Genomic DNA, 27,654 nt, shown 5'->3' on the forward strand with positions numbered 1-27,654 from the left:
AGTAAAAACAATAAACAAAACAGAACAAAGAACAGAAGCTGGGGCCGCGCCGATGCTGTAGTGCTTAAGTTCATGTGTTTGCTTTGGCGGCCTGGGATTTGCAGGTTCGGATCCCAGACGTGGACCTCCACACCAGTCATCACAGCATCCCACATCAAAATACAAGAACACTGGCACAGACGTCAGCTCAGGGACAATCTTCTTAAAGACAAAGAGGAAGATTGGCAAGAGATGTTAGCTCAGGGCCAATCTTCCTCATCAAAACAAAAAACAACCAGAAGCTTATCCTAAGAAAGTGTAGACTTTGGTGGAAGTCCTAGGAATCTGGTGCAACTTCAATGCAAGGCAGACGTTGGAGAATCTCTGGAGATGAGAATCGCAAGCTAGACACGGACTATTCAGTGACGCTGTGCTAAGGAGTTTGGATGTGGTTCTGAAGGCCATGGGGAAGCTCTAGGGAATCATAAGGAGGGGCTTTAGAAAGATGCGACCACACCAGTGCCCAGGACGGAAAGGACAAGACGCAAGGACAAGATCGATGTTCACTGCACAACGTCATTCCGAGGGAGACAGGCTACCTGTCGACGACTAAGGCAGAGAAGCAAGAGGAAAACACGGGGATGACCAACCACTTACAACCTGCTCTGTGTCTGCATCACAGTACACGATTGTTTCTGAAAGGCATGAAAGTAAATTAATTACACTCTCCTTTCTAAGAAGCATGCCAAACAGCTTTTACGTTTGTAGCAGGGCTCATCAAAAAAGTTTGGAATCATTACTCTGGTCATTTTCCTCATTTTATAAACGACTCACAGGGCCTGACCCGTGGCCGAGTGGTTGAACTTCCACGTGCTCTGACTCAGCAGCCCAGGTTCAGGGGTTTGGATCCTGGGTGGAGACGCACACCACTCGTCAGCCATGCTGTGGGGGTGACCCACACACGAAATAGAGGAAGACTGGCACAGAAGTCAGCTCAGGGCTAACATGCCTCAAGCAAAAAGAGGAAGATTGGCAACAGATGTTGGATTAGGGTGACTCTTCCTTGGCAAAAAAGAAAGAAAAATAGACCCATTCATAGTGTATCTATAAGCACAGATGTGAGATGCATCCCTGTCCTCACCCTCACTAGAGTCCTTTGCAAGAAGCTGGCAAGAAACCTGGCTTCTTGCCAAATGTGCCGGGATTAGGATGAAAAAACGAAACAGGACACAGCAGAGCACAGGTAACCGGAAGGCTGACAGTTTTGTTTTCGTTTTTAGGCAAGCAAAACTATTTAAAGATGAAGAAATAGAGCAGAAAAAAATCCACTGACATTCTCCTATGAAAGAAACAGGATGGCCTTCTAAAAGAAAACAATTTCTAGGCCAATGTTGCCTGACACCCTAAGACTATTTTCCCTTAAAAATAATCTTTGGGGTCCATTTCCAGTAACATGGGGGCCAAAATCACCTGAAACTCCTCCCACAGAGTGACACACTTAGAAATAAGGACTAAAAAACGTCAGCCTCTTTAAGTAAAGCTGAGTTTGCAGGTAATTGAAGAAACTCCTAGGGGTCCACGCCCAGAGCATTTAGCAGACGTGGAGTTCAGCAGCTCTGAGGCTGGGCCACGGCAGCTTGGTCATCTCCCTAGTGAGGTCCTCAGGTTCTGGTGGCCATGTGGAGGCAGGAGACAGAGCCTTGGACCTCAGTACGGCCGGGGTTGGAATCGAGACCCCTGTGGAAAGTTGGAGCCTTCACAGGCCCACAGCTTCAGTGAGGGCGAGCTAGACAAGAACCAGCTCAGGAGCGTGGAGACAGCCTCGGCCTGGTGAGGTGGAGGGAAAGGTCCCCCATGAGGACGCGGAGCTCCAAGCCTGCTTGCACGCGGGCCTGGGCCTCAGGATGTGTCTCTCCTGCAAGGTCCAGTGATCCTCCAGGTCAAAGTCAGCATGAAGGACCCCTCGCTGTTGGTCTCCCTCGAATCCAGGCAGAAGCAACAAACACGGCTCTAGAGGGTCATCTTTCCCACAGGATCCACACAGGCAAAGCCGCCCCGAGCACGATGCACAACAAAAACTCACAGAGCACACGAGAGCACCACCACGAGCCCCTGTGAGAACCAGGAGCTGCATTCGACACCAGCCCTTCAGACAGTGGAATCATCTGACCCACAGGCTAAAACGGCCGTGTTAACACGATTAACGGTGTAAGTGAAAACAGGGAGTAAGAACAGACTTTTGTTTTTAGAAAAAGACCAAGTGGTTGTGAAAGAGAATTCCAGAAATTAAAAAGAAAAACGTTTTCAAGTTAAAAACTCAATGGAGAGGTTAAACCACAGATTGAGCACAGCTAAGGAGAAAAGTGGTGAAATGGAATACGGACACAGAACACAGCACAGAGAGAGAAACAGAAATAGGAAAGAGAGGGAAAGAGACACAGAGAGCTAAGGGAAAAAAGTCACCTTCACAGAAGCAATGGGGAGAGTGTTCCCAGACAGATGGAGTGCGATGCGAATGCTCAGCTCAGGAAGTGAGTCCTGAGCAGGAAGAACACAGCTGCCTTCACACCCAAGGCACTTAGGTGAGTCACCAGAACACCAGCACAAGTGATCACAGCGAGAACACAGCATCTCCTATGTGCTCAACGCTTTACTCAAAGATCATCCTTTTAATATGTTGGCCTATTTCCTTCCAGTCTTTCATCTATGCATGTTTAGTACACATACAAAAATTTCAGGGGAAAATAAGATTGATACAATACATATAATTTTGTATGTACTTTTTTTACTCAGCGTTTTCCCATGAGCATTTTCCCAGGTCATTATGCAGCAGCAGCGGAACTGCATCAATAAGAGCGAAGAAGAGTTGAGTTGTGGTTACGAACGTGGGATGTGAAGTCAAGCGTTCTGTGTCTGAGTCCCAGCTCACGACTCACCAGCTGTGTGACCTTGGGTAAGTTACTGGTCCTCTCTCTGCTCCCATTTTCTCATCTGTAAATTAGTGTGAGTTGCTATTTACTAAGCTATCTGCCAGGCACTGTGCTAAAGACTTGAATAATCCCATTTGATTTTCACAAAACCCCTATGGATTACATGTGTTATTGGCATTATTTTACAGACGAGAGACTGGGCCTTAGAAAGAATGTGAAGTGATTCGCCCCAAATCACACGGCTGCTGATGGTGCTTCGACTTGAATTGAGATGTGTCTGCAAAACCTGCGCCCTTGATGCCACACTCTTCTTCCATACGTTTGAACAGCCTCAGAGTACGCACAGACTGTGAAGCTGACCACGAGAGGCCCCGAGTGCTGCTCATCTCCACTTATTTCCTTATTTATGTGCTTTGTCCATGTTTCTTTAGACATGTTCATTTTTCTAATTTCTATGTTGTATAGTTATATATTACATTATGTCATACATTACAGTATATGTTATGTGTGTATATATGCATATATGTTACATATATTGTCTATTAGGTTTTATATAGTTATATAGTATAGATATTAGCCAGTTTTATCAGGAATATGTTTAATAAACTTTGATTTTAGAACAGCTCTGGAGTTGCAGAAAAGTTGGGAGATAGTAGAGCGCGCTGTCACATGCCCCACACCCAGTTTCCCCGCTGTGAACACCTTCCGTGGGATGGTACGTTTGCCGGTAGTAGTGAACCAGTACTGACGCGCTATTGCGAGCTACAGTCCACACGTCACTCTGTTTCCTTGTTCCCACCTAAGTCCCTCGTCCCAGGGTCCCACCCAGGATGCACCCCACGGTTAGCCGCCAGGGCTCCCTGGGCTCCTCTCGCTGAGGTGGGTTTTGCCTAGCATTCATTTTTGCAAATCCTCCTTCCAATTTATAATCTCCCTTTCTCATTTGTGTGTGCTGTTTCCTGATGTATATGAAAAATAAACTCTATATTCGAATGGATCAGTCTTTTGTTCTGTGGTATCTTCTGCTGGATTTATTCTTAGAACGTTCTTCCCTACATCAGAATGGCAGAAATGTTTACCTATAGAAATTCACACTGTTTCACATTTTCACTTTTTATGTATATCTAATTCACCAAACCATACGGGATTTCTTTTGGAATATGGTATGAGGGGGGTCTGATTTGCTCTTTTCCAAATAGTTACCATTCCTCTGAGCACCACCTCTTACAGAGTCCTTCCTTGGCCCCTTGATGTGTGATCCTCTGTTCCCTGTGAACGTTTGCTCTTCTGAGCTGCCCGCTCTTTCCCACGGCTATGCCGACCACTCACCCCAGTGTGCTCAGGACTGTATCAGTTTTAGCGCTGGCAGCCCCGGTCCTGGGCACTCTCAGTCCCGGGCAAACTGGGACAGTTGGTCACCCACCCACCACCCAGCCTTGCACCACTGCCATGCTGTACTGCTTACTGTTGTGCGCCTGTTGTGCTCTCCCAAAATGGGCTGTTTCTCTTTCATGAAATACAGAATATTTCACCAAATTGCAGCATAAGAATCCTACGGGAGCTGCAATCCAGGGAAAAATAATTTGAGAGCAGACAGTGTTGCAGTATCGAGTCTCCTCCTGGGAACACGCAATGCCTCTGTCCAGCCTTCTTTATGTTTCTCAGTAAGACGCAAAGTTCTCTACACACAGGCCTCTACATCCACCTCATTCCCGGGCAACCTAAAAGTTCACACTGCTATATTAAATGGCAACTTTTCCCCCATTATATTTGCTAAATAATTTTTAAAATATTCCATGTATATTCACACAGTTTTTCCTAGATGCACCAGTGTGAATATGCGCGTGCTTTATTGATCAACCACAGCCTTTTTTTCTTTTGCTTTTTCTGGGTTACCCTAAGTCTTCTCCACTTCTACCCCCGCCCCACATCTCAACAACCTAATACGTATCTTTTTATTTTCCCCATACAGAGATACACCTAGACAGACAGATGGATAGATAGATAGACACATAAAGTAGTTACGTTTTTTTGATCATTCACTGTTTGGAAAGATGAGACGTTATTATATACATCTTTAAAATCTTCAATACCTCTCACCAGATTGCTTACCATGGCTGTAATACTAAATATTTCTCCCATCAATGTGTGAGAGTGCCTGCACAGAAAAAACACTCTTCCTCCCGGGTGCCTCCTGACTCTCACTCCACTGCCACACAGCACTCCTGACGCCAGATGTGTGGGTGCTCTGCTGGGAGCCATGGCTACATCATTTGATCGGCTGTTTGACAGGGTCCAGCCGATTAACGCCGAGGGGTGCAGGGTCGCCCCTTGGTGAAGAATAACTGGCCAGCCCCTCACATAGTTCTGAAACCTGTGCTGCTTCTAATTGCCCTTCATTCCTTTTCCTTTCTTAACCTCCAGTTTTCACTCCTTTGGGTGGCTGCTTGGGAGGCACTACCTCCTAGGAAAATTAGATATAGTAAGAGAATGTGACCACCTGCAGGTAACTTTCAAGATATTTTTCAGTTAATTATTGGAGGAGCACACAGTCCCATCTGAGACAATCAGAAAGGAATCCTGCCCAGATAAGATGTCGAATTAGGTTTATGGCCTCTGTCTGCTTAATGTTTCCTTCTCCCTCCAGTTCTTTGTCTAAATATATATGCATCGTCCTTCTAAGTTGGTTGATTGGATGATCAAGAAGTATCTACATATTATTCTGGACCTTCTGCTTTCTGTTAAAATGTTATAGAGGTTTTCTCCTAAAAGCAATAAATAATAAATGATTGATGAGTAGAATGGCCGAGGGGTGCAAGAATGCCCCTCGGTGAAGAATGGCCAGCTGACACCCCTGATATTTTCTGAATTATATGCACGCTTTCTAGTAAGGTTATGTTTATACTTATTTCTGTTTTTTATTCCTGAAGATATATAGTTTAGCTTAGCTTTTCAGCCCTTTACTTTACTAACAAAATGATACTTTCTCTGGCAGTGTGCTTAAGGGACTGTTAGCTCTACAATCTAAAAGACAAAGGAATGCTTCCACCCCCTAAAGGGCACGAAAAAGTAAAGATGTTTAACTGCCCACTGAGAATGCAGATAGCCCTGGGGATAAGACACCCTGGAGTCGCCTTTTGTTCCCATTAACCATCTACACTAATGGCGTAAATGATTGAGGGAGGCAGGGATGGCTCCACCAGGATGCAACCAGACGGACTGCTGTCCTGTCCGGAGGCCTGGACCTTCTCTCTTTGATTTAACTTTGCCATGAATTACAACAGGTGTCTAGGTACCTATCTCCTTTAGCTTAGAGACAACAAACACTAGTTAATTGCGGAGAAGACTACCATTAACCTTATGCTCTATAGAATAGAATGCTAATAAATATTCTTGTGCTCGTTTTTTACTTCCTTATCTCTCTGAGAATATTTGTAGAACCATTTCTGTACTAATCCTGAAAAATATATAAACGACACTTGTGCACAGTAAAGGCGGACTTGCTAACACCAACCCAAGTCTCATGTCCTCTTTATTTCCCCCTCCCTCAGGTTTTCGCCGGCGCCATCTCTCCCGTGGGAACCTGGACTCTGCCAAGGCTGAACCCCGTCAGTGCTCCACACACCAAGCCATCCTCCAACCCCAGCTGGGTTTCCCCAATTCAACTCCGTTCTAACGCTGACTACTTAGAGTGGGCACCACAGCTCACAAGTTAAGGGCTCAGTCCCACGAGACTGGCCCCACTGAAGACGCTAGTTGAAAAGGGCCAGGTTGTCACCTGCACTTCGGACTGACCAGCTATCAACTGGGGCACACATGACCCCCTCCCTGGGTGTGACAATTTGCTAGAATGGCTCACAGAACTCAGGGAACACTTACATTTACGGGTTTATTAAAGGGCATAATAAAGGATGTGGATAAAGAGCCAGATGAAGACATTTATAGGGCGAGGTCAGGAAGGGCCCTGAGCATAGGAGCTTCTGTCCCCGTGGGTTTGGGATGTGCCACCCTCCTGGTGTGTAAACGTGTTCACCAACTCAGAAGCTCTCCAAACCCTGTACTACTGGGATTTTTATGGAGGCGTCATCACATAGGTCTGACGGACACTAATTCCATTTCCTGACCCTCTGCCCTTCCTGGAGGATGGGGTAGGACTGAAAGTGCCAAACTTCTAATCACCCCTTGGCCTTTCTGGTGATGAGCTCAGATCCTGAAGTTATTCAGGAACCCATGAAGAGTCACCTCGTTAGAACAAGGGATGCTCTTATCACCCAGGAAATTACAAAGGATTCAGGAGCTCTGTGTCAGGACCCAGGCTCAAAGAACAAATGCTAGAACAGAAGATGCTACTGGTGCTTCCATCATTTAGGAGAGCACAAGGTTTCAGGAGCTCTGTGCCAGGAACTGGGAGCAGAGGCCAAAATAGATATTTCCTATTTATTTCGGAGTACTTTTTTCCCACACACCCAGCAGCAATAACTTTTGCCAGCAAGAGTCACATCATAAAAGATTTCCTGGATAAAATATGGTGCATTGGAGCAATGGAACCCCATGCAGCTGTCAAAGGAAATGAGGAAGGTTTCCATATACTGCTACGGACTGATCTCCAGGACACACCAGGACGGGAACGAGCAAGGTTCAGGACAGTGTTACAGGAGGTACTTTTCACGAAACAAAGGGGCAATATAAGACCAGATATGACTACTTGTTTATGTTTTCAAAATAAACAATGGAAGTAGAAACTAAGACCTAATAAAAATGGTTACCTCTAAGAAGAAGGAATAGGTGGTTGGGGGTCAGGAGGGGAAGCTAGACTTCTCCGAATGTGTTTCATCATTTTCACTTTGGAATTATTTTCATAATTATAAAAATTACACCAAAAAATTCCTAAAACATGAAAAAAAATACAACAAATGACTCTTAAATATAAATCAGCTGTTGGCAGGAGCAACAGAGAGAATTATTCCAGGTTTCTTAAGGCACAGGAATTGCACAAAACTGGTAGGAGATACCCCAAAGACAAAAGGAATCCAAAAGAAATTGTAAATGACATTCAATAATCATATTTGTTAGTAATAATACTGGAATTGTTATTTTTAAACTGTAAGATATATATCGTAGAAGAAAGTAAAGAAATAATTATGTTAATGTAATTAGCATCTGAGATTTCAGCATAAAAGAGAGATGAATATAAAATTAAGGAAGTTGAGAACAAACTCTTTAGTCTTAATGTTGAAGTGGAAATATCAGAATAAATTGATTTATATTTCTCTTTCTAAAATTACACTTTTAATGTTTATAGTGGAATAAGTCTCTCCTCTTTTCTGGAGCTTCTGGGTACGTGGTCTTCACTAGAAAGACTACAAGGCGATGTTTTGATATATGTATACTTTGCGAAATTATTACCAGAATCAAGCTCATTAACATATCCACACCTCACACAGTTATGATTTTTTTGTGCTGAGAACACTGAAGATTAACTCTCAGCAAATTTCAAGGACACGATTCAGGATTGTGAGCTGCAGTCACCATGCTGGGCATTAGATCACCAGCACATGTTCATCCTACAGCCCTGGAACTTTGTACCCTTTGACCCACGTCTCCCCATTTCCCGCCAACCCCCCTAGACCCAGCCACCACTCTACTCTGCTTTTATGAGTATGACTACTTTAGATTCCACACATAAGTGAAATCAGGCAGTAGATCTATTTCTGTGTCTGGCTTGTGAGTTGTTTTTTCAGCTCTTGTAAATGTAATGTTTGTCTCATTTCCCTTTCTAGGTGTATACAGCTATAACACAGAAAATTATTCATTGTGTGTTTCTGTTGGATCTAAATTGGCTCGTTCATTATACATTTTGGTTACTAAAATCTCCTGGGTTGTCTACGTATATAAACATATGTTAACCAAAAGAGATGGATCATTTAATCTCATCTTTCATACTATACATACAGATATTCTTCTCTGACTTCATTCTCTAGAACAGCATGGCCCATGGAGTTTTCTGATGATGCAAATGTTCTACAGCTGTGCTAACACAGTAGCCACTAGGCACACGTAGCTGTAGGGCACTTTCAGTGTGCCTAGTGAGACTGAGAAACCTTTAAATTTTATTGAAGTTTAACTACTTTAGATGTAAATAGCGACATGTGACTAATAGCTACCCTATTGAACAGATCAGATCTAGAATATCTGAAACAATGTCAAATAATAATGAAATCGTAGGAAAGTCTGTATAGTCCCGGCTTTACTCAAAATAGTTTCAGTCTTTTGCTACTTAGCGTACCCTTTGCTGACAGTTTTTTGGAAACCGAGTATTACATTGAGGTATTTTTTTTTTCTATTTCTATTTTACTTAGACTTTCTATTAGAAATTCTGGCTAAAGTTTACCAAATTACTTTTCTCTATTTATTTATGTAATCGTGGGACTTTCTCCTTCATTTTGGAGACACAATGGATTACGATGATAGATTTTCTAATATCTGACTAGCCTCATTGCTGAAATAAGCCATATTTGGTCATAGTCTAACTTGATTCATGTGATTTTAAAATACAAATTAAAAAGTGACGTTTAACTGGAAATTACGTTCCAGCTTCTTCAGCAGCACCTGGCTCTTTCCGTTTCTTCCCCATGGGTGACAAGGGAGGACTCTGCTCTCCCTGTTGGGCAGAGACCACCCTCACTGCAGAGCCCAGACTTAGGCTAGGCAGTTCTTATAAAAATGCTTAGGAGGACCAAGTTAACTACAAATTCCATGTGCCACAAACACTTTTTTCTAGTGTTTCAATAGAAATAAAAATGGCTAATTAGTTCAATTCTACTGGGTAACTCCTAGGAATAAAGTAAGGAGCAGCAAAGCGCATGTAGAACATACAAATTAAAGAAAAATTTATTTTCTCTTTATTGCAGAGGTACCAATTTAAGCAATGTTAGATGGCAGGCTTTATATATGGGGAAATATTCATAGAAATATACAGTATTTTCCAAATACTCTAAAAAGTAAAATATCTCCTAGATAAAGAAAGAGGTCAGGGAAATAAAAGATCATTCTCAGCAGAAGTAAAACATTATCACCTAGAACTAATTTGGGAGTATCCACATTAGAAACAGGAATGAGAAAGATAAAGGAGCACTTATGACAATACTAAGAGGAGTCCCAGAGAAAGCATCTTCAACCTGTGTACCTGACTCCCACTCAGTCCACCCAGGGCTTGTGAGGACAAAGGCACAGGCTTAAAAACCGGCAGCCTCTCCACTTCCTATGGCAAAGAAGACATGAAGTCCACGGTTAAGTGAGGGAGGCGACTATAGACTAAACCTGGCGTGTCTGTAATATTCTTTACATAGACTACACTTCCGAAAGTTCAGTCCAGCCCACGTAAAGCATCAGAGCTCTTAAACAGAAATACGTGCTGTATACACCCTGAACCCTTACCGAACTCCAGTTTAGCGCTACCTGTTTTCCTGATGCAATAAATCCCACGGCAGCTATAAAACAAAGAAGTTCTTACTGATGCCCTGGTGGTTTTTATCATCATTCCAGTGAGCCAAGAGCGAGGTTTGTTTTTTTTTTAGATTGATAGTTTCTAATATGTTATGACCCACTAATGAAAGCAGAAAAGCCACAAGGTACAGACCATATGAAAAAGTTCATAAAGAAGCTCAGGGCAAGAGAGGAGACAAAAAATAAGGACATTAGAGGAATCTGATGCCCTGTCATGTACAGTGGCCACTACAGTAGAGACTAGACACACAGCCAGAACGCTAGCCAGGTTAACATGACACCTCAAGCTAAAGGCCTATTTACCTCAGTTTCTATTATCTGGTACATCATGTCCACCTTTCAAAAAAAACAAGACATGCTAGAGACAAGAGAGAATACAGTCAGAAGAGACAGAGCAAGCATCAGAACCGTGCTCAGATATGGCAGAGATTTTGGAATTATCAGACTTAGAATTTAAAATTACTGTGATTAATATGCTAAGGACAATAATGGAAGAAACGGACAACATGCAACAACAGATGAGGAATGTAAGAAGAGAGAGGAAGTGGTAAGAAAGGAACACAAGAAAATGCTGTAAACCAGAAACACTGTAAGAGAGTGAAGAATGCCTTTGATGGACAAGGCTGAGGAAAGGATCTTGGAATCTGCACATACACCAATAGAAACTTTCCTAACTGAAATGCAAAAAGAGAGAATGGGGGTGTGTGGGGGGAAACAGGATATGGAAAATTTTGGACAATTACAAAAGTAATACCTATCCACAATGGAAATAACAGAAGGAAAAGAAAAAGAGAGAGAAGAAGAAAAATATGTGAAGTAACAATAGCTGAGAACTTTCCCAAAGGGATGACCGATGCCAAAACACAGATCCAGGGAGCTCAGAGATCACCACAAATAACCAATACCAAAACATCTACATCTAGGCATATACTCAAACTGCAGAAACCCAAAGACAGAGAGACTCTTGAAAGAGCCAAGAGGAGCTAAAGCCTTTAGTGCAAAAAGGGTAAGAAGTACAGTGCCCTTCTCATTAGAAGACACGCAGGAGAAGAGGAGAATTCTACATCCAGTGAAGCCATCCTTCAAAAGGAAAGAGGAACTGAAGAGTTTCTCAAATAAACTGAGGGATCTGCTTGCCAGCAGACATGCCATACACAAAATATTAAAAGAAGTGCTTCAGCAGGAAGAAATAGAGAATCGGAATAAACCAATCACAAGCAAAGAAATCAAAACAGCAATCCAAAATCTCCCCAAAAATGAAAGCCCAGGACCAGACTGCTTCTCTGGAGAATTCTACCAAACATTCAAAGAAGATTTAATACCCATCTTTCTCAAACTATGCCAGAAAACTGAGGAAGGTGGAGCATTCCCTAACACATTCTATGAAGCCAACATCACCCTGATCCCAAAACCTAACAAGGACAACACAAAGAAGGAAAACTACATGCCAATATCACTGGTGAACATAGATGCAAGAATCCTCGACAAAAGTTTGGCAAACCAAATACAGCAATACATTAAAAAGATTATAGACCATCATCAAGTGGGATTTATACCAGGGACACAGGGATGGTTCAACATCCGCAAGTCAATCAACGTGGTACACTACATTAACAAAATGAGAAACAAAAACCACATGATCATCTCAAGAGATGCAGAGAAAGCATTCGACAAGATCCTACATCCATTTATGACAAAAACTCTCAATAAAATGGGTATAGAAGGAAAGTACCTCAACATAATAAAGGCCATATATGACAAACCCACAGCTAACATCATACTCAATGGGCAAAAACCGAAAGCCATCCCTCTGAGAACAGGAACAAGACAAGGGTGCCCACTCTCACCACTCTTATTCAACATAGTACTGGAGGTTTTGGCCAGAGCAATTCAGCAGGAAAAAGAAATAAAAGGAATCCAAATAGGCAATGAAGAAGTGAAACTCTCGCTGTTTGCAGACGACATGATCTTACATATAGAAAACCCCAAAGAATCCATGGGAAAACTATTAGAAGTAATCAACAGCTACAGCAAGTTGCAGGATACAAAATCAACATTCATAAATCAGTAGCATTTCTATACTCCAACAACGAAATAACAGAAAAGGAACGCAAGAACTCAATCCCATTCACAATAGCAACAAAAAGAATAACATACTTTGGCGTAAATGTAACCAAGGAAGTGAAAGACCTATACAACGAAAACTACAAGGCTTCCCTGAAAGAAATGAATGACGACATAAAGAAATGGAAAGACATTCCATGCGCATGGATTGGAAGAATAAACATAGTTAAAATGTCCATACTACCTAAAGCAATCTACAGATTCAATGCTATCCCAATCAGAATCCCAATGACATTCTTTACAGAAATTGAACAAAGAATCCTAAAATTCATATGGGGCAACAAAAGACCCTGAATTGCTAAAGCAATCCTGAGAAAGAAGAACAAAGCTGGAGGCATCACAATCCCTGACTTCAAAGCACACTACAAAGCTACAGTAGTCAAAACAGCATGGTACTGGTGCAAAAAACAGGTGCACAGATCAATGGAGTAGAATTGAAAGCCCAGAAATAGAACCACACATCTATGGACGACTAACCTTTGACAAAGGAACTGAGGGCCTACAAGGGAGAAAGAAAGTCTCTTCAACAAACGGTGCTGGGAAAACTGGACAGCCACATGTGAAAGAAGGAAAATTGGCCATTCTTCTTCACCGTTCCCAAAAATAAACTCAAAATGGATCAAAGACCTAAAGATTACACCTGAAACACTAAGTCTTCTAGAAGAGAATATAGGCAGTACACTCTTTGACATCAGTATCAAAAGGATCTTTTCAGACACCATAACTCCTCAGACGAGGGAAACAATAGAAAGAATAAACAAATGGGACTTCATCAGACTAAAGAGCTATTCAAGGCAAGGGAAACCTGGATTGAAAAAAACAAACAGCCCACGAGTTGGGAAAAAATATTTACAAGTTATTTATCTGACAAAGGGTTAATCTCCATAATATATAAAGAACTCAAACAGCTCAACAACAAAAAATCAAACAACCCAATCAAAACATGGGCAGGGGACATGAACAGACATTTCTCCAAAGAAGATATATGGATGGCCAATAGACACATGAAAAGATGCTCACCATCACTAGTCATCAGGGAAATGCAAATCAAAACTACACTAAGATATCATCTTACACCTGTTAGAATGGCAAAAATAACCAACACAAAAAGTGATGAATGTTGGAGAGGTCGCGGAGAAAAGGGAACTCTCATACACTGCGGGTGGGAATGCAAACTAGTGCAGCCACTATGGAAAACAGTATGGAGATTTCTCAAAAAGGTAAAAATATAAATACCTTACGACCCAGACATCCCACTACTGGGTATCTATCCAAAGAACTTGAAATCAGCAATTCCAAAAGCACCATGCACCCCTATGTTCATCGCAGCATTATTTACAATAGGCAAGATGTGGAAGCAACCTAAACATCCATCAACCTCATAGATGATTGGATAAAGAAGATTATGGTATACATACACAATGGAATACTACTCAGCAATAAAAAAGATAAAATCGTCTCGTTCACAACAACATGGATGGACCTTGAAGGTATTATGTTAAGTGAAATAAGCCAGATAGAGAAAGTCAAACTCTGTATGACTCCACTCATACGTGGAAGTGAACATAGAGACAAAGAGAACTGATTGGTGATTACCAAGGGAAGGGGGGGTGGGGAGAGGGCGCAAAGGGTGAAGCGGAGCACCTACAACATGACTAACAATAATGCACAACTGAAATTTCACAAGGTTGTAAACTATCATCATCTTAATAAAAAGTAAAAAAAAAAAAGAAAAAAAAGAAGTGCTTCAGGGAGAACGAAAATGATATAGGTCAGAAACTCGACTCTATATAAAGTAAAGAAGAGCATTGGTGAAGGAATCAATGAAGGTAGATAAATCTTTTCTTTTTCTTATTCTTAATTGACCTAATAGGTAAAAGTTTGTTCAAATTAATAGTAATGATGTGATTACAGCATAGGCATGAGTGAAATGAACGACAACAATTTTATAAGGAATGCAGGAGCGGAATTGCCAATATCCTGTTACATGGGACTTGCACGACCCATGGAGTAGTATAGCGTTATTTCAAAGTGGACCTAGGTTAGTTGCAAACATACAGTGCAAAGTCTAAGACGAACACTAAAAACGTTTTAGAAAGAACTATAATTGATACTCTAAGAAAGGAGACAAAATGAAATAAAATTAAATGTTCAGTTTAAAGCAGAGAAAGAGAAAAGAAGGAAGTAGAAAGCCATTACAAACGTGACAGATATTAATTCAAATGCAGCAATAACCAGACTAAATGTGAATGGTCTGAGTACACCATTATGAGATGGAGACTGTCAGAGAACACAAAATAAACTATATGTTCCCTATAAGAAACCCACTTTAAGGATATACACAAATTACAAGTAAAGGGATAGACAAAGATATATCCTGCTAACACAAATTAAAAGAAACCTCGAATACCTATATTATTTCAGACAAAGCAGACATTAGGACAAGAAAAATGATCAGGGATAAGGTATTCCATAATAACAAAGGTGTCAATACTCCAACACGTAATAATCCTTACTATCTACGTACCTAACAACAGAGCATCAAAGCGTGTGAGACAAAAACTGATAGAACTGCAAGGAGAAATAGACAAATCCGCCATCATAGATGGAGACTTCAGCATCACTCTGTTAGCAATGAACAGATCCAGCAGGCAGAAAATCAGTAACAACACAGTTGACCTCAACAGCACCATCAATCAACCAGATTTCAGTGTTATCTATAGAGTCACAAAGACCCCAAATAACAGCTAAGGCAATCCTGAGAAAGAAGAACAAATCTGGAGGCATCACGCTTCCTTATTTGAAACTATACCACAAAGCTATGGTAATCAAAACAGTATAATACCCGCATTAAAACACACCCAGAAAACAACAGAACAGAATCAAGAGCCCTCAGCGAAACCCATGCATATATGGTAAACTAATCCTTCACAAGGAAACCAAGAATACTCTATGGGGAAAGAATAATTTCTTCTGTCAGTGGTGTTGTGAAAACTGGCTAACCGCAGACAAAAGAAGGAAATTGGACCCCCAGCTTAGACCACTCCCAAAAATTAACTCCAAATGGATGAAAGACTTAAATGTAGGACTTGAAACCATAAAGTTCCTAAAAGAAAACATAAGAGAAAAGCTCCTTCACATCGGTCACGGCAATGACGTTTTGGATATGACCCCAAAAGGAAAGACAAGAAAAGCAAAAATAAACAAATGAGACTACAACTATCTAAAAACTTACACACAGCAAAATAAATAATCAACAAAATGAAAAGGCAGCTTGTAAAATGGGAGAAAATATTTGCAAGTCATCTTCTGACTTTATAAATAACTCATACTACTCAATAACAAGAAAACAAAAACAAAACAATCTGAGTAAGAAATGGATAGAAGGGCTTAACAGATGTTTTTCCAAAGAAGACGTACAAACGTCCAACAGGTACATGAAAAGATGCTCAACATCATTACTCGTTAGGGCAATGTGAATCAAAACCACAATGAAATAATACCTCACACCTGTTAGAATGGCTATAGTTGAAAACTGGTGTGGACAAGGATGTGGAGAAAAGGAGATCCTTTTGCACTGCTGCTAGGAATATATATTAGTACAGCCATGATGGAAAACAGTTTAGAAGTTCCTCAAAACATTAGAAGGAGTTACCCAGTTTCCCAGTACCATTTGTTCATGAGAATATGCTTTCCGCCATTATGTGTTCTTGGCTCCATTATCAAAAATTACATGACCTCACATGCAGAGGTTTATTTCTAGGCTACCTATTCTGCTCCCTTGTTCTCTAGGCCCATTTTGTGCCACTATCCCATTGGCATAATTTACTATAGCTTTGCAATATAGTTTGAAGTCAGCAAGTGTGATGCCTCCAGATTTATTCCTTCTCAAAATTGCTTTGGCTGTTTGGGGTCTTTTGTGGTCCCATCCAATTTTAGAATTGTTTTTTCTGTATCTATGAAAAGTGCCATTGAAATTTTGATAGGGATTGCACTGAATCTGGAGATGGCTTTGGGATTGTGGACATTTTAATAGTATTCATTCTTCCAGTCCATGAACACAGGATATCTCCCCACGTGTTTCTATCTTTTTCAATTTCTTTCACCAAAGTCTGGTAGTTTTCATTGTACAGTTCTTTCACTTCCTTGCTTAAATGTATTCCTAAAAATTTTATTGTTTTTGATGCTACTGTGAATGGGAAAAGGATAGTCTTTTCAATGAATAGTGGTGGAAATGTTGCATACTCATAGGCAGAAAAATGAAATAGGACCCCTAAATTGCACCACTCACAATATTACCTCAAAGTGGATTAGAGACTTAACCCTAAGTCCTGAGATCCTAAAACTCCTGGGAGAATACATGAAGAAGCTCCTGACTCAGGTCTTGGCAATTGCGTTTTGGATATGACATCGATAGCACAAGCTACAAAAGCAAAATCAACAATTGGAACTATAAAGCTATATAGCTGTAAACTATAACTATAAAGCTTCTTCACAGCATAATCACAATCAAGAAAATGTAAAAACAACGTACGGAATGGAGAAACAATTCACAGACTGTAGAGTGGAGAAGGGGTTAGTACCCGAAATATAAAAGGAACTCATACATCTCAACAGCAAAAAAACCAAAATAATCCGATTTAAATATGGGCAGAGGATCTGAATAGATATTTTTCCAAAGAAGAAATCCTAATGGCCAACAGGTACATTAAAAAAATACTCAACATCGCTAGTCACTAGGGAAATGCAAATCAAAACAACGTTGAGCTATCACCTCACACCTGTTCAAATAGTTGTCATCAAGAAGACAAGTGGAAAGTGTTGGCCACATTGTGGAGAATAAAGAAGCTTTGTGCACTGTTGGTGAGGATGCTGATTGGTTCAAATACTATAGAAAATAATACGGAGAATCCTCAAAAACTAAAAGTTGAACTACCGTATGCTCCAGTAATCCCACTTCCTGTTATACATCCAAAGGAAGCGAAAACAGGATATGGAAAAGATATCTGCAGGCACATGTTTATTGCAGCGAGTAATATAGCCAAGCTATGGAAACAACCCAAGTGTCCATCAATGGATGAATGGATAAAGCAATGAGGTGTATGCACACACAAGGGAATATTATTCAGCCATGGGAAAGAAGGCTATCCTGCTAATTGCAACAACATGGGTGGACTTTGAGGGCATTCTACTTAGTGAGATAAGCCACATAGAGAAAGACAAATATCGTATGACATCATCATATATGGAATCTCACATGTTGAATTCATAGAAACAGAGAGTAGAATGGTGGCTACCAGGGGCAGAGGGGTGGGGGAATTGGGGAGATGTTGTTAAAGGGTAAAAACGTGCAACTAGAAAAGGAATAAGTTCTCAAGATCCAGTGCATAGCACAGTGATTACAGGCAAAAACACTAGATTATATACTTCAAAATTCTTAAGAGATCTGTTCTTAAATGTTCTCACCACAAAAGAAGTTATAATCATGTGATGTGATAGAAGTGTTATCTACAGCTATGATGGTAATCATATGAAATATATAAATGGATCAATCAACACACTGGACACCTTTAAGAAATTGCAAGCAGAACTACCATGTAATCCAGCAAACCCATTCTGGGTATATATCCGAAGGAAACGAAATCAGAATCTTGAAGAGATTTCTGCACTCGCACGTTCACTGCAGCATTCTTCCCAATAGCCAAGACCTGGAAACATACGAAGTGTCCAGCAACACATGAATGAGAAAGACCATGAGGTATATACAGAAAAGGAAATATTATACAGCCATAAAAAAGAAGGAAATCCTACCATTTGTGACAAGGAAGGATCTGGAGGGCATTATGCTGGGTGAAATAAGTCAGACAGAGAAAGACCAATACTGTAAAATCTCATTTATATGTGTAATCTAAAAGAGCCAAACTCGGAGAAACAGAGAACAGAATGGTTTTTGCCAGGGGCTGGTGGTGGGAGTCTAACAGCTAGATCTGAAGTTAGCATGAGGGAAGCCAGCTTAGGAAAGGAAGCAATTCTGTAACCAGGACCCTGACTCACTAGTCTCTGGGAATACCTTCTCGCCTGCACGCAGCCTACGTGATTAAGCACCTCTCCCTGGTGCAAAATACATCACCTGCTCATTCTGAGACTCTTGCTTATGTACATCCTCCAGCTGTGACAAGACAACTTTGTTCTCTGAGTTCCCCAGGAACATGACAACCTCCAGAAAGAAAAATCCTGCACTGCTACCCATCATGAACGACAGACCAAAGAGATAACTCGGCGCCTTGCAGTTTGTCACACCGGATGGTCGACATCCCTAAACCCTCTCTTTCCCTGCCCATCTCCCCTCCATAAACTGCCTCAAGGTTCTGTAGGATTGGAAGGTGGTTCTTTCGGACACTAGTCCGCCATCTTCCGATTATGCTAGCTAACTGCATAAATTTTCCTTTCTCAGCCACAGGCCTGTGTGCAATTGACTGGCATGAGATTGTGGTGAGCAGAAGGCGCCCCTTTTGCTTAGTTACAGAGGAAATGAGGAGATGTTGGTCAAAGGCTACAAATTTCCAGTTACATGATGAGTAAGCTCTAGTGAATCTAATGGACAGGATGGTGACTATAGTTAACACACTATATTGTATACTTGAAAGTTGCTAAGGGAGTAGCTCTGAAATGTTCTCCCCACAAATAAATGGTAATTATGGGAGGTGATGGAGGTGTTAACTAACCTTATCATTTCACAGTGGTAATCATTTCACAATATACATGTGTATCAAATCATCGCATTGTACACCTTAAACTCAAACAATGTTATATTACATCAACTATATGTCAATAAAACTGTGAAGTAAAAAGAATTTCAAGATGACAACAATGGAGCAGGAAATCAAGGAAGGGCTTTTCTGCACGAAGGACCTTGTGTGACAGCACAGGTGTCACACCTGTGAATCTGGCAAAAACGCATCTAAAATCTGAGCACTTGTCGCCATCTCCACTGCTGACAACCTGGCCTGTGCTCCCACCAGGGTTACTACTGGTGCCCCAATGGTCATCAAGATCAAATGCAACCAGCCACCGTCCCACGAAAACTAACGACATTTAGCAAATGCTGAAATATGTGTACACATATGTATAAAACATGTTAGTTTATAATACATACCTGAAAATCACATATTATCTTATTAGAATTAGATGTAATGTAAAATGAAATTGGGAAATACCCCAGGCTGAAAGCAGAAGTGTCCTGGTGCAAAGAGACCACAGATCTGTACGCAGTTCCCATGACGGGATGACTGTGTGCAGCAAGTGGAAACTGTCCAGGGAGCTCTCAGCGAAAACTCCTGATCCAGATGGAGACGCGCCGAGTACAAGGCCGCACCCCTTGCCCACGGCCGCCGTGAGAAAGGAACTGAAATCTGCGAGAGAGACGCAGAAACATACTTTCTGATTTACACAATAAACAACAAGAAAATAAAGGAGTGAGCAAGGAAGAAGCTACAGATAAAAATATCAATTCTGCTGGGAAAGACGTTTATAATAAAAATAAGGTATAGATATCTTACTTTTACCTTTTGAATGGACATACACAAACATAAAGAAGATGTCTTCAGATTTTACATTTTTAAAGGAGAAAATCTGTTTGCAATGAATGTATCTAATTTACAAAACTGTCATTGTCTTAGGTCTTTAATATGATGAAGCTTTAAGTTGAGTATATTTCATGTTAAATGCTTTAAGCAGCATGCAATGCTGTTATTTTAAAAATCACCATTGTGCTTGGATTGTCGAAAACTGATTCATGATATATTCTTATGAGATTCTTACCAACAATTTGGTCGGGGCCTGGATTCATTATTGTTGTTTAACAATACTGGCCACATTGGAATCCTGCAAAAATGTTTCAACGAGCTCATATTTAAAAATATTTAAGATTGTAGCTCTGTTATGAGAAAATGCCAATCATGGTAATATTCTCATTTGAAAGCAAGATAAGCAAAGAAGTGTATTTTAAATATATTATACATAGTTTGTCTTCCTTTAAAGCCAGGAAAGTAAAACTGTAATAACTCCTCACTCTGATATACTTAAAATATTGAAACAATGTGTATTAATACGTCATCTTTACCTTTGCAATATTTTTTCAGCTACTTTCTCGTTACAGGAAAAATTACCCATCAACAATTCATGTAGTGCGTGTGTATCTGTACACTTTTTCCCTTTCGCCCAGCAATTCTGTAGTCTCCAGACGTGTCCTGTGTTCCCAGCTCCTTCCCCGGGAAGGCCCGACATCTCGCACATCCTTTCACGAGGGCACCTGTGTGTCTGAATCTGTGCACGATTCCTCCCACAAACCCCGCGAGCCTGTGACACAGCACAGCGGGCTGTGATTGCCCCATGAGCCCCGTAAAGGACGATCCTGTGCACAAGAGGCCTCAGGAACACACGCCCTGAGGGAGTAGAGAACAAGCCCCGGGAACAGTCCAGACCATGCAGCTCTGTGCGCACAACCAAAGGAGAAGGTCAGAGGAGACACCCAGGCCCCTGCTGGGCCGGCAGCGGGCAGGGAGCATCCTCCTCCCCAGGGAGCGGCACATCGATCCTGGGGACAGGAAGCTCTTGTCTCACTGCGGCCAGGAACCAGCATCCATGGGCAGCACACCCAGCACCACACCCTGGTCTCTGGGGCCCCGGTCAGAACAAGGCGGCGGTGTGAGCCCTGTGCCCCCGGCCGGGGAGCAAGCTGGCTACCGCTAAGCAGGGACTCCTAAGCCGAGGCACAGCAGCTCAGTGGTCACACTGTTCAGTCCCTTAATTTCTGAAGTTCAAACGGAAATGGGCACAGCATCCCAGGCCTTGATGAGAGTGGATTATGATAACAAGAAGTACAGGTCAAAATGCAACACGCGGTGCGTATTCTCTGTGCTGCCAATGAATGAGGGGAACTTAAAAGAAAAGAAAATGCCCTTCACAAAAGGGTACAAAAGGAAAATAAATAAAATCCTTGTGTAAAAATATAAACAAGTAAAGACAAATCTGTACCCAGAAAACTACCAAATGCTGTGGAAAGCTGGCAAAGAAAACCTACCTAATAGGAGACGTATTTCACTTCCATGATCAGTAGACTCAGTATAATGAAGACGTCAGCTCTTCCCGACTGGACCTATAGAGTCAACACAACCCCAGTCAATGTCCCAGTCAGACACTTTGTAGATATCTACAAACCGTTTCTGCACCTGGAATATCCTGCACAACACTGAAGAGCAAAGTTGAGTAAGCCGCACTTCCCCGTTCCAGGATTTAAAAAGCTACAGCGAGCATGATGCTGGGGTAAGAATGTGCCAGTAGATAAATGGAAAAGAACACAGAGTCCATAGATAGACTCACAAACATGGTCAACTGATCTTTGTCCAAAGATCAAAGGCAATTTGATGGAGAAAAGTTAGTCTTTTAAACAAATGGTGATGCCACAATCGGGTGACCTTATGGAAAACAATTAACAAAGACACAAACTTTCCACATGACACAAATATTCACCAAAATTGTTCATGGATGTAAATGTAAACTAAAAAGCTATTAAAATTCTAGAAATAGCAAAGGAGAAGATATGACCTCGGTTTTCATGAGGACCTTTTATCCTCAACATTGAAAGAATGAGTCTTCAAAGAAAAATCAAGTTAAGGTGGACTTTGTTAGAATTAAAATTTTCTACTCTGTGACAATACTGTTAAGAGAAGAAAAAGACCAACTCTAGACTGTGAGAAATCTTTGCAAGAAGCATATCTAAGAAAAGGCTGTATTAAAAGGTACAAAGCATCATAAATTCAACAATAAGAAAACAAACATTCCAATTAAAAATGGGTAAAGATCTGAAAAAACACCTCACTAACGAAGATATAAGCATAAATTAAGCATGCAAGAACACGCTCAAAATCACTTATCATTAGAGAGAAGAAAACTGAAACAAAGTGAGACAACCTTTACACACAAATAGACGATATCAATTCATGGCTGGGGGGCAGGACAGCACAGACTCTGTCATCGCTGCTGCCCATGCCGAGTGGTGCAGCCGCTGTGGAAGACACTTGGGTACTTTGTTACAAAGCTAAACATCATCTTAACTCGTGATCCCTCAACCATCTTCCTAGGTATTTACACACTGTTTTCAAATAGAACGTCAACAAAAAAGCCAGCACACATATGTACACTGCACCTTATTTATAGGGGCAGGGAACTTGAATGAACAAAGATAACCTTCAATAAATGAAAGCACACCCAAATGAGGTACATCCATGCAATGTAATGCAATCAAGTGCCAACACTGAAAGAACTATCAAGATGAACAGACATGGAGGAATCTCAAACTCATCTTTATAACTGAAAGAAGCATCTGTGAAGGCTGGGTAGAGTATGATCTCATTGATATGGCATTCTGCGAACACAAAGCAATCAATTTGATACACAGATCAGCTTCCCAGAGCTGTGCAGGGATGGTGTGGGCGGAGAGGTCAGGAAATCTGTGTGATGCTTTAATGGCGGATACTTGCCTCTCTGCCTTTGACAAAATCCCCAGATTTTTACAGTAGAAAGAGCAAATCTTGACTTACACAAATTAGTAAAATGATTTAGGTGGGTGGATCCTTGGATGGAATGCAAATGAGACTAAAGAGTGTAACTATATTGAGAATGGAAAAAACACACAGCAAGTGGTGGGGGAAGTGGTGTTGACCTAAGGACCTTTGGAAATGACTGGAATCTGTACAACTACAGGAAAAGAAACCAACCAAGCAAAGAGCCCTACTTGATAAAGTTCTTTCTCAACAGTTACTGGTTAATAACTGTGAGGCCCCTATGCATCTAGACCAGGATTGGAGAAAGGACTGAGTGGTCACCAGACAGCAGGAGACAGGGTTCCACTACTGGAGGGGCAGGTTTCGGGGAGGGCAGGGCGCGGGCTGGAGGGCTCCATGTGGCCATGCATTCGAGTGGGAAGCCGTGCTCTGAACTGATGCTGACCTTAATCTAAACATGGCCGTTTCCATATAGACACATTTATAGCAGACAGTGTACACACGGTAAGGTCAGCACACCAGCCTAACTTAAGCATCCTGCCACCGAGAGGGCCAAGAAGCAAGGACACCCCGGAGCAACCAGCACACTGAGCTCACAGAGCCATGTTTTTAATGCAATTGTCTCATACAAGGAGCCAGCGTTCCTTGAGGAAAAGGCTGATTCCAGGCTGAGGCTGAGAATGCACAAGACAATGCTGCAGAGTCCTGCAGAGCTGGAAAGTAAGGCGGTGTTAAACCACCAACCACAAACGGCATTTTTCGATCACTTTCACGTCCTAAGACACATTAAGCATTAAAAATAAAGAAGACACTTATACGATTGCAACCATTTCCCCTTTCACCCCAGGCTGCCATCTGCCAGTCCCCATCACTCATGATTGAAAAGTTCCAATATCTGGCATATTCACTTCACAGTCATGTAGGTTTCCCTTCTCCTTTAATTTGTATCAGAATTTCTCCCCAGAAACAATCCTGAATATGCAACAAATACCCAGCATGCTGTGATTCTGAGCCTTCCAACACCTCAATGAAGAGATACTTTTATAAAGTAAGTCTTCTTAAAACATGACTGAGAAAGTAGAGAATAAACCACGAGGGAACAGCCCAGAAAATAAAGCTTCTGTGCTGACCGTTTAAGAAAAACGTCGCGGGGCCCCGAACGCAGCCCCCTCGTCAGCCATGAGGGCCAGACAGGAGGTGTGTTCTTTCTGAGCAGGAGACCCCAACATGACCGCAGCTGTGTCTCCTCCATCCTCCTGACAAGCGAAGCACCTTCCCCGCTGAGGATGCAGCTCCTGCGGCCTCTGGCAGAACCCGCAGGCACCCCACGCTGCTCACAAATGGAGGTCCATGCGCCCCCTGCCGGACACCGGGGGCAGAGCAGGAGGCTCAGAACTCACAGCTGGAGGTGGATGGCCGCCCCTTCCGGAAATGGTGCTAAATTACTCAAACCCGAGTGCCCTAGTCTCTTTGCTGATGGTCCCGAGGACGCTCTGCTGCAGCCAGCGCTGCTCTCTTGCCCAGGACATGCCCCACCCCTTGGAGCCATGGCCTGGAGAACAAGGGAGTCACCAGGCTTTGGAGTCCTTGAACAAGACCGCCTCGATGCCACGGCACAATGAAAGCACCCATTTCAAGTCCCTAGAATACAGCCACCCATTTTCATCATCAGAGTCTCCACAGGATGTTAGGTGTTAGACTCAAAGGACTGCAGCTCTGCTTGTGATCAGACCCTCTTTGATAAACTGCCCTACAGACTTGATCACAGTCACAGAGAACTGAAGCCAAAGATGAGAGCTGAAAATCCGTTGGCTCGTCCTCATTTGTGGTCCTGAATTGTGGTCCAGAGGTGCTTCCGAGGAATCCGCAGCTCTCTGAAGCCCTGGAGGACAGCTGGTCTGCCTGAGAGCTTGTCGGGGAGGGAATCCAGCTGTGTAGCAAGTGCATCCAAAACTGATGAAGTGAGGAAGAATATTCGGGTCCTGACTGTCTCTGTTCGATTGTATTTTTAGGCACAAGAAAGTAATCTGCACTCCTACCAGCTACAAACTATCTGAAAACAAAAGAATGGTAATATATTTAAAATGTGATACATCTTTAATATCAAAAAATTGTTGGGAGAGAATGTGATTTTCGTTTTTTAAATAAACTTATGCACAGGTGGCAAATTATCATGCTCTACACCTGAAACTTATACAATAAGAAAAAATAAATAAATAAACTTAAGAATTACATTTTTAATTTACCCTTTCAGCTCTTCAAGGGCTATTTACTGTTTCCAGATTTGGAAACATATTTTTTCATGGAAAACTTGCTTCAGAACAATTTTTGTTACAGACTTCTTTAAAGTCAAGTCAAGTCATCTGCTGGCCCAAAGATAAATGAAAATATCAGTTATTGGAACATTATATAGATTTGTTTCCTGCATATAGCATCTCAACACAAGCTTTCAAATAGCAAGTGACTCTGCCTATTGATTTTCCTCCAGTCAGAGGGTCAGGACCCAGCTACCTTCAATTTGGGGATTTGTCCTCTTCGACATGTGGATTCGGCTCTGGGCGTGTCCTTGGGTTCCTTCCATAACTTTGCAAAGGGGAAATGTATGGCACATCCTGAGGCACGTTTTCATGGACTGAGCCTATACATGCAAACAGCACTTCCAGCCCATTTCCTTGCTGAACACTACTTCACATGGGCACAGAGTGAAGAGAGCAAAGAGGCTGGAAAGGAAATATTATTGTGGTACTAGTGGAAAAAGAGAGACTTTGGTCTAGAAGCCTCTTTTGGGGTTGTTTGTTTTATTTGTTTTGTTTTTTGATGAGGAAGATTGTCCCTGAGCTACCATCTGTTGCAAGCTTCCTCTGTTTTGCATGCAAGTCACTGCCACAGCCTGGCTGATGAGAAATGGGTACGTCTGCACCCAGATCTGAGCCCAAGAACCCCCCCGGGCCTCTGAAGTGGAGCACATGAACGTTATTAACCACTATGCCACCAGGCTGGCTATTGCTTTTTCAATATGTTCACAAATGCTATTTTTAGAACAAACAACCAATTTTCTTGTTTGCACACATTTTATTCAGTAAAAAGTGTGACTCAGTGTCTGATTACCCAAACTAATCACAGGGAACAAACTGATGGAACAGGACAAGGATGTCACTCATTAAAGTTCATGGCATCACTGGCTCTTTGAAAGGGTGATTCCCGTTGATTATCAAAGGGCCATTGTTTTCTAAAATGTCAGAAAGATACGATAATAGCTGTAGTAGCAGGTGTGGGTTGATGTGAGTGCCATCACTCAGTCGCGACGAGACGTCTTATGCATCCAGGATGGTCTGTGTTGCTGTCACTCAGTGTGCGGAGAGGTGGGCAGAGGACTCAATCCCTGTGCTTGGAGCACTTCGTGCTGCCCTGCAGTCTACATGTCCTCCGGTGCATGGACACACAGGTTACATTCTCTACCTTCACAGAAATTAATCCTGACAAAATGTACAAGAGGCTGATAGATATTCCTGAGAAGAAACACTTAATCGGCTTACTTCCAGATGTACAACCACGATGTGAGTGAGAAAGTAGCCAAAGTGGTCCTTTGACTGTGAGGAGGAATTCTCCTTCCAGTCTCCCAGTGCCTGGGGAGCAGCATGCCCCTAATCAGAGCCCCTGAGAAGTCAGCCAAAGTCCCGTTATGGAGAGGACTTGAAACGTAAGTATGTGGGTTTTTCTTACCTTACATTTTCTTTAAGTGTGGACTCTAAAAAAGCCAAGCTCATGGAAACAGAACAGCATGGCGTCTGCCGGGGGCTGGGAGGTGGGGGCAGTGGGGGGATGTAGGACACAGTGTACACACTTTCCTTTAGAAGATGAATAAATTGTGGGATCGACTCGACAGAATGATCACTGCAGTTATCAATACTCTATGATACACTAGAATGTTGATAAGACAGCGGATCTGAAATGTTCCCACCTCACACGCACACAAAGGTAAATATGGGAGGAAAGGGAGGTGTTCACTAAGCTTACTGTTGAATTCATTACACAATATGTGCGTGTGTCAAAATACGGCCTCGCAGTCCTTAACCTCACCCAATGTTACATGTCAATGATAACACGATAGAGCTGGGGGACGGCACCTCAGGATGGCAGCAGGAGAGCATGAGAGCAAGCACCAGGCTCTCCTGAGCGAGGGGCCTCGTATGACAGCACAGTCACATGCCTGCAGAGCCAGCCCTGGTTCTCCCTGCAACTGCACATCTCAGCCCTGAGCACGTGTCGCCTTCTGCACCGCTCACACCCCAGCCTGAGCTCCCCATGTCACTCCTGTGGCCTCCTGGCTGGCCCTGCTTCTGACTTGGCCCCTGCTCCTGCCTCACAGCACCAGGGCCACAGTAAGTGGGATGGCGCCCCTCCTTACTCCAGCCCTCCCCTGGCTCTTCATCTCGCCCAGAGTCAAACCAGGCTGCACAATGGCCGACAAGTGTTCTCATCCCCCAGGAGTCTCTCCCTTGCTCACTTGGCTTCAGTGACACGGAATTCCCAGCAGTCCTCAGACAAGC

The 27,654-nt window shown here is 42.3% G+C and overlaps 1 protein-coding gene and 1 long non-coding RNA gene across 4 annotated transcripts in view; one reads left to right on the forward strand and one right to left on the reverse strand.

The window, feature by feature from the left end:
- Positions 1-27,654, reverse strand: part of LOC111771770 (ral guanine nucleotide dissociation stimulator-like) — a 99,677-nt gene that overhangs the window by 51,148 nt on the left and 20,875 nt on the right. The gene's annotated exons all lie outside the window — the stretch shown is intronic.
- On the forward strand, positions 873-14,278 carry LOC138922379 (uncharacterized). Its single transcript, XR_011435466.1, has 3 exons — positions 873-2,561; positions 2,773-2,932; positions 3,098-14,278. It is a non-coding gene; the product is annotated as an uncharacterized lncRNA (long non-coding RNA).

Source organism: Equus caballus, unplaced genomic scaffold (assembly GCF_041296265.1).
Source record: "Equus caballus isolate H_3958 breed thoroughbred unplaced genomic scaffold, TB-T2T haplotype2-0000778, whole genome shotgun sequence".
Classification (NCBI taxonomy): Eukaryota; Metazoa; Chordata; class Mammalia; order Perissodactyla; family Equidae; genus Equus; species Equus caballus.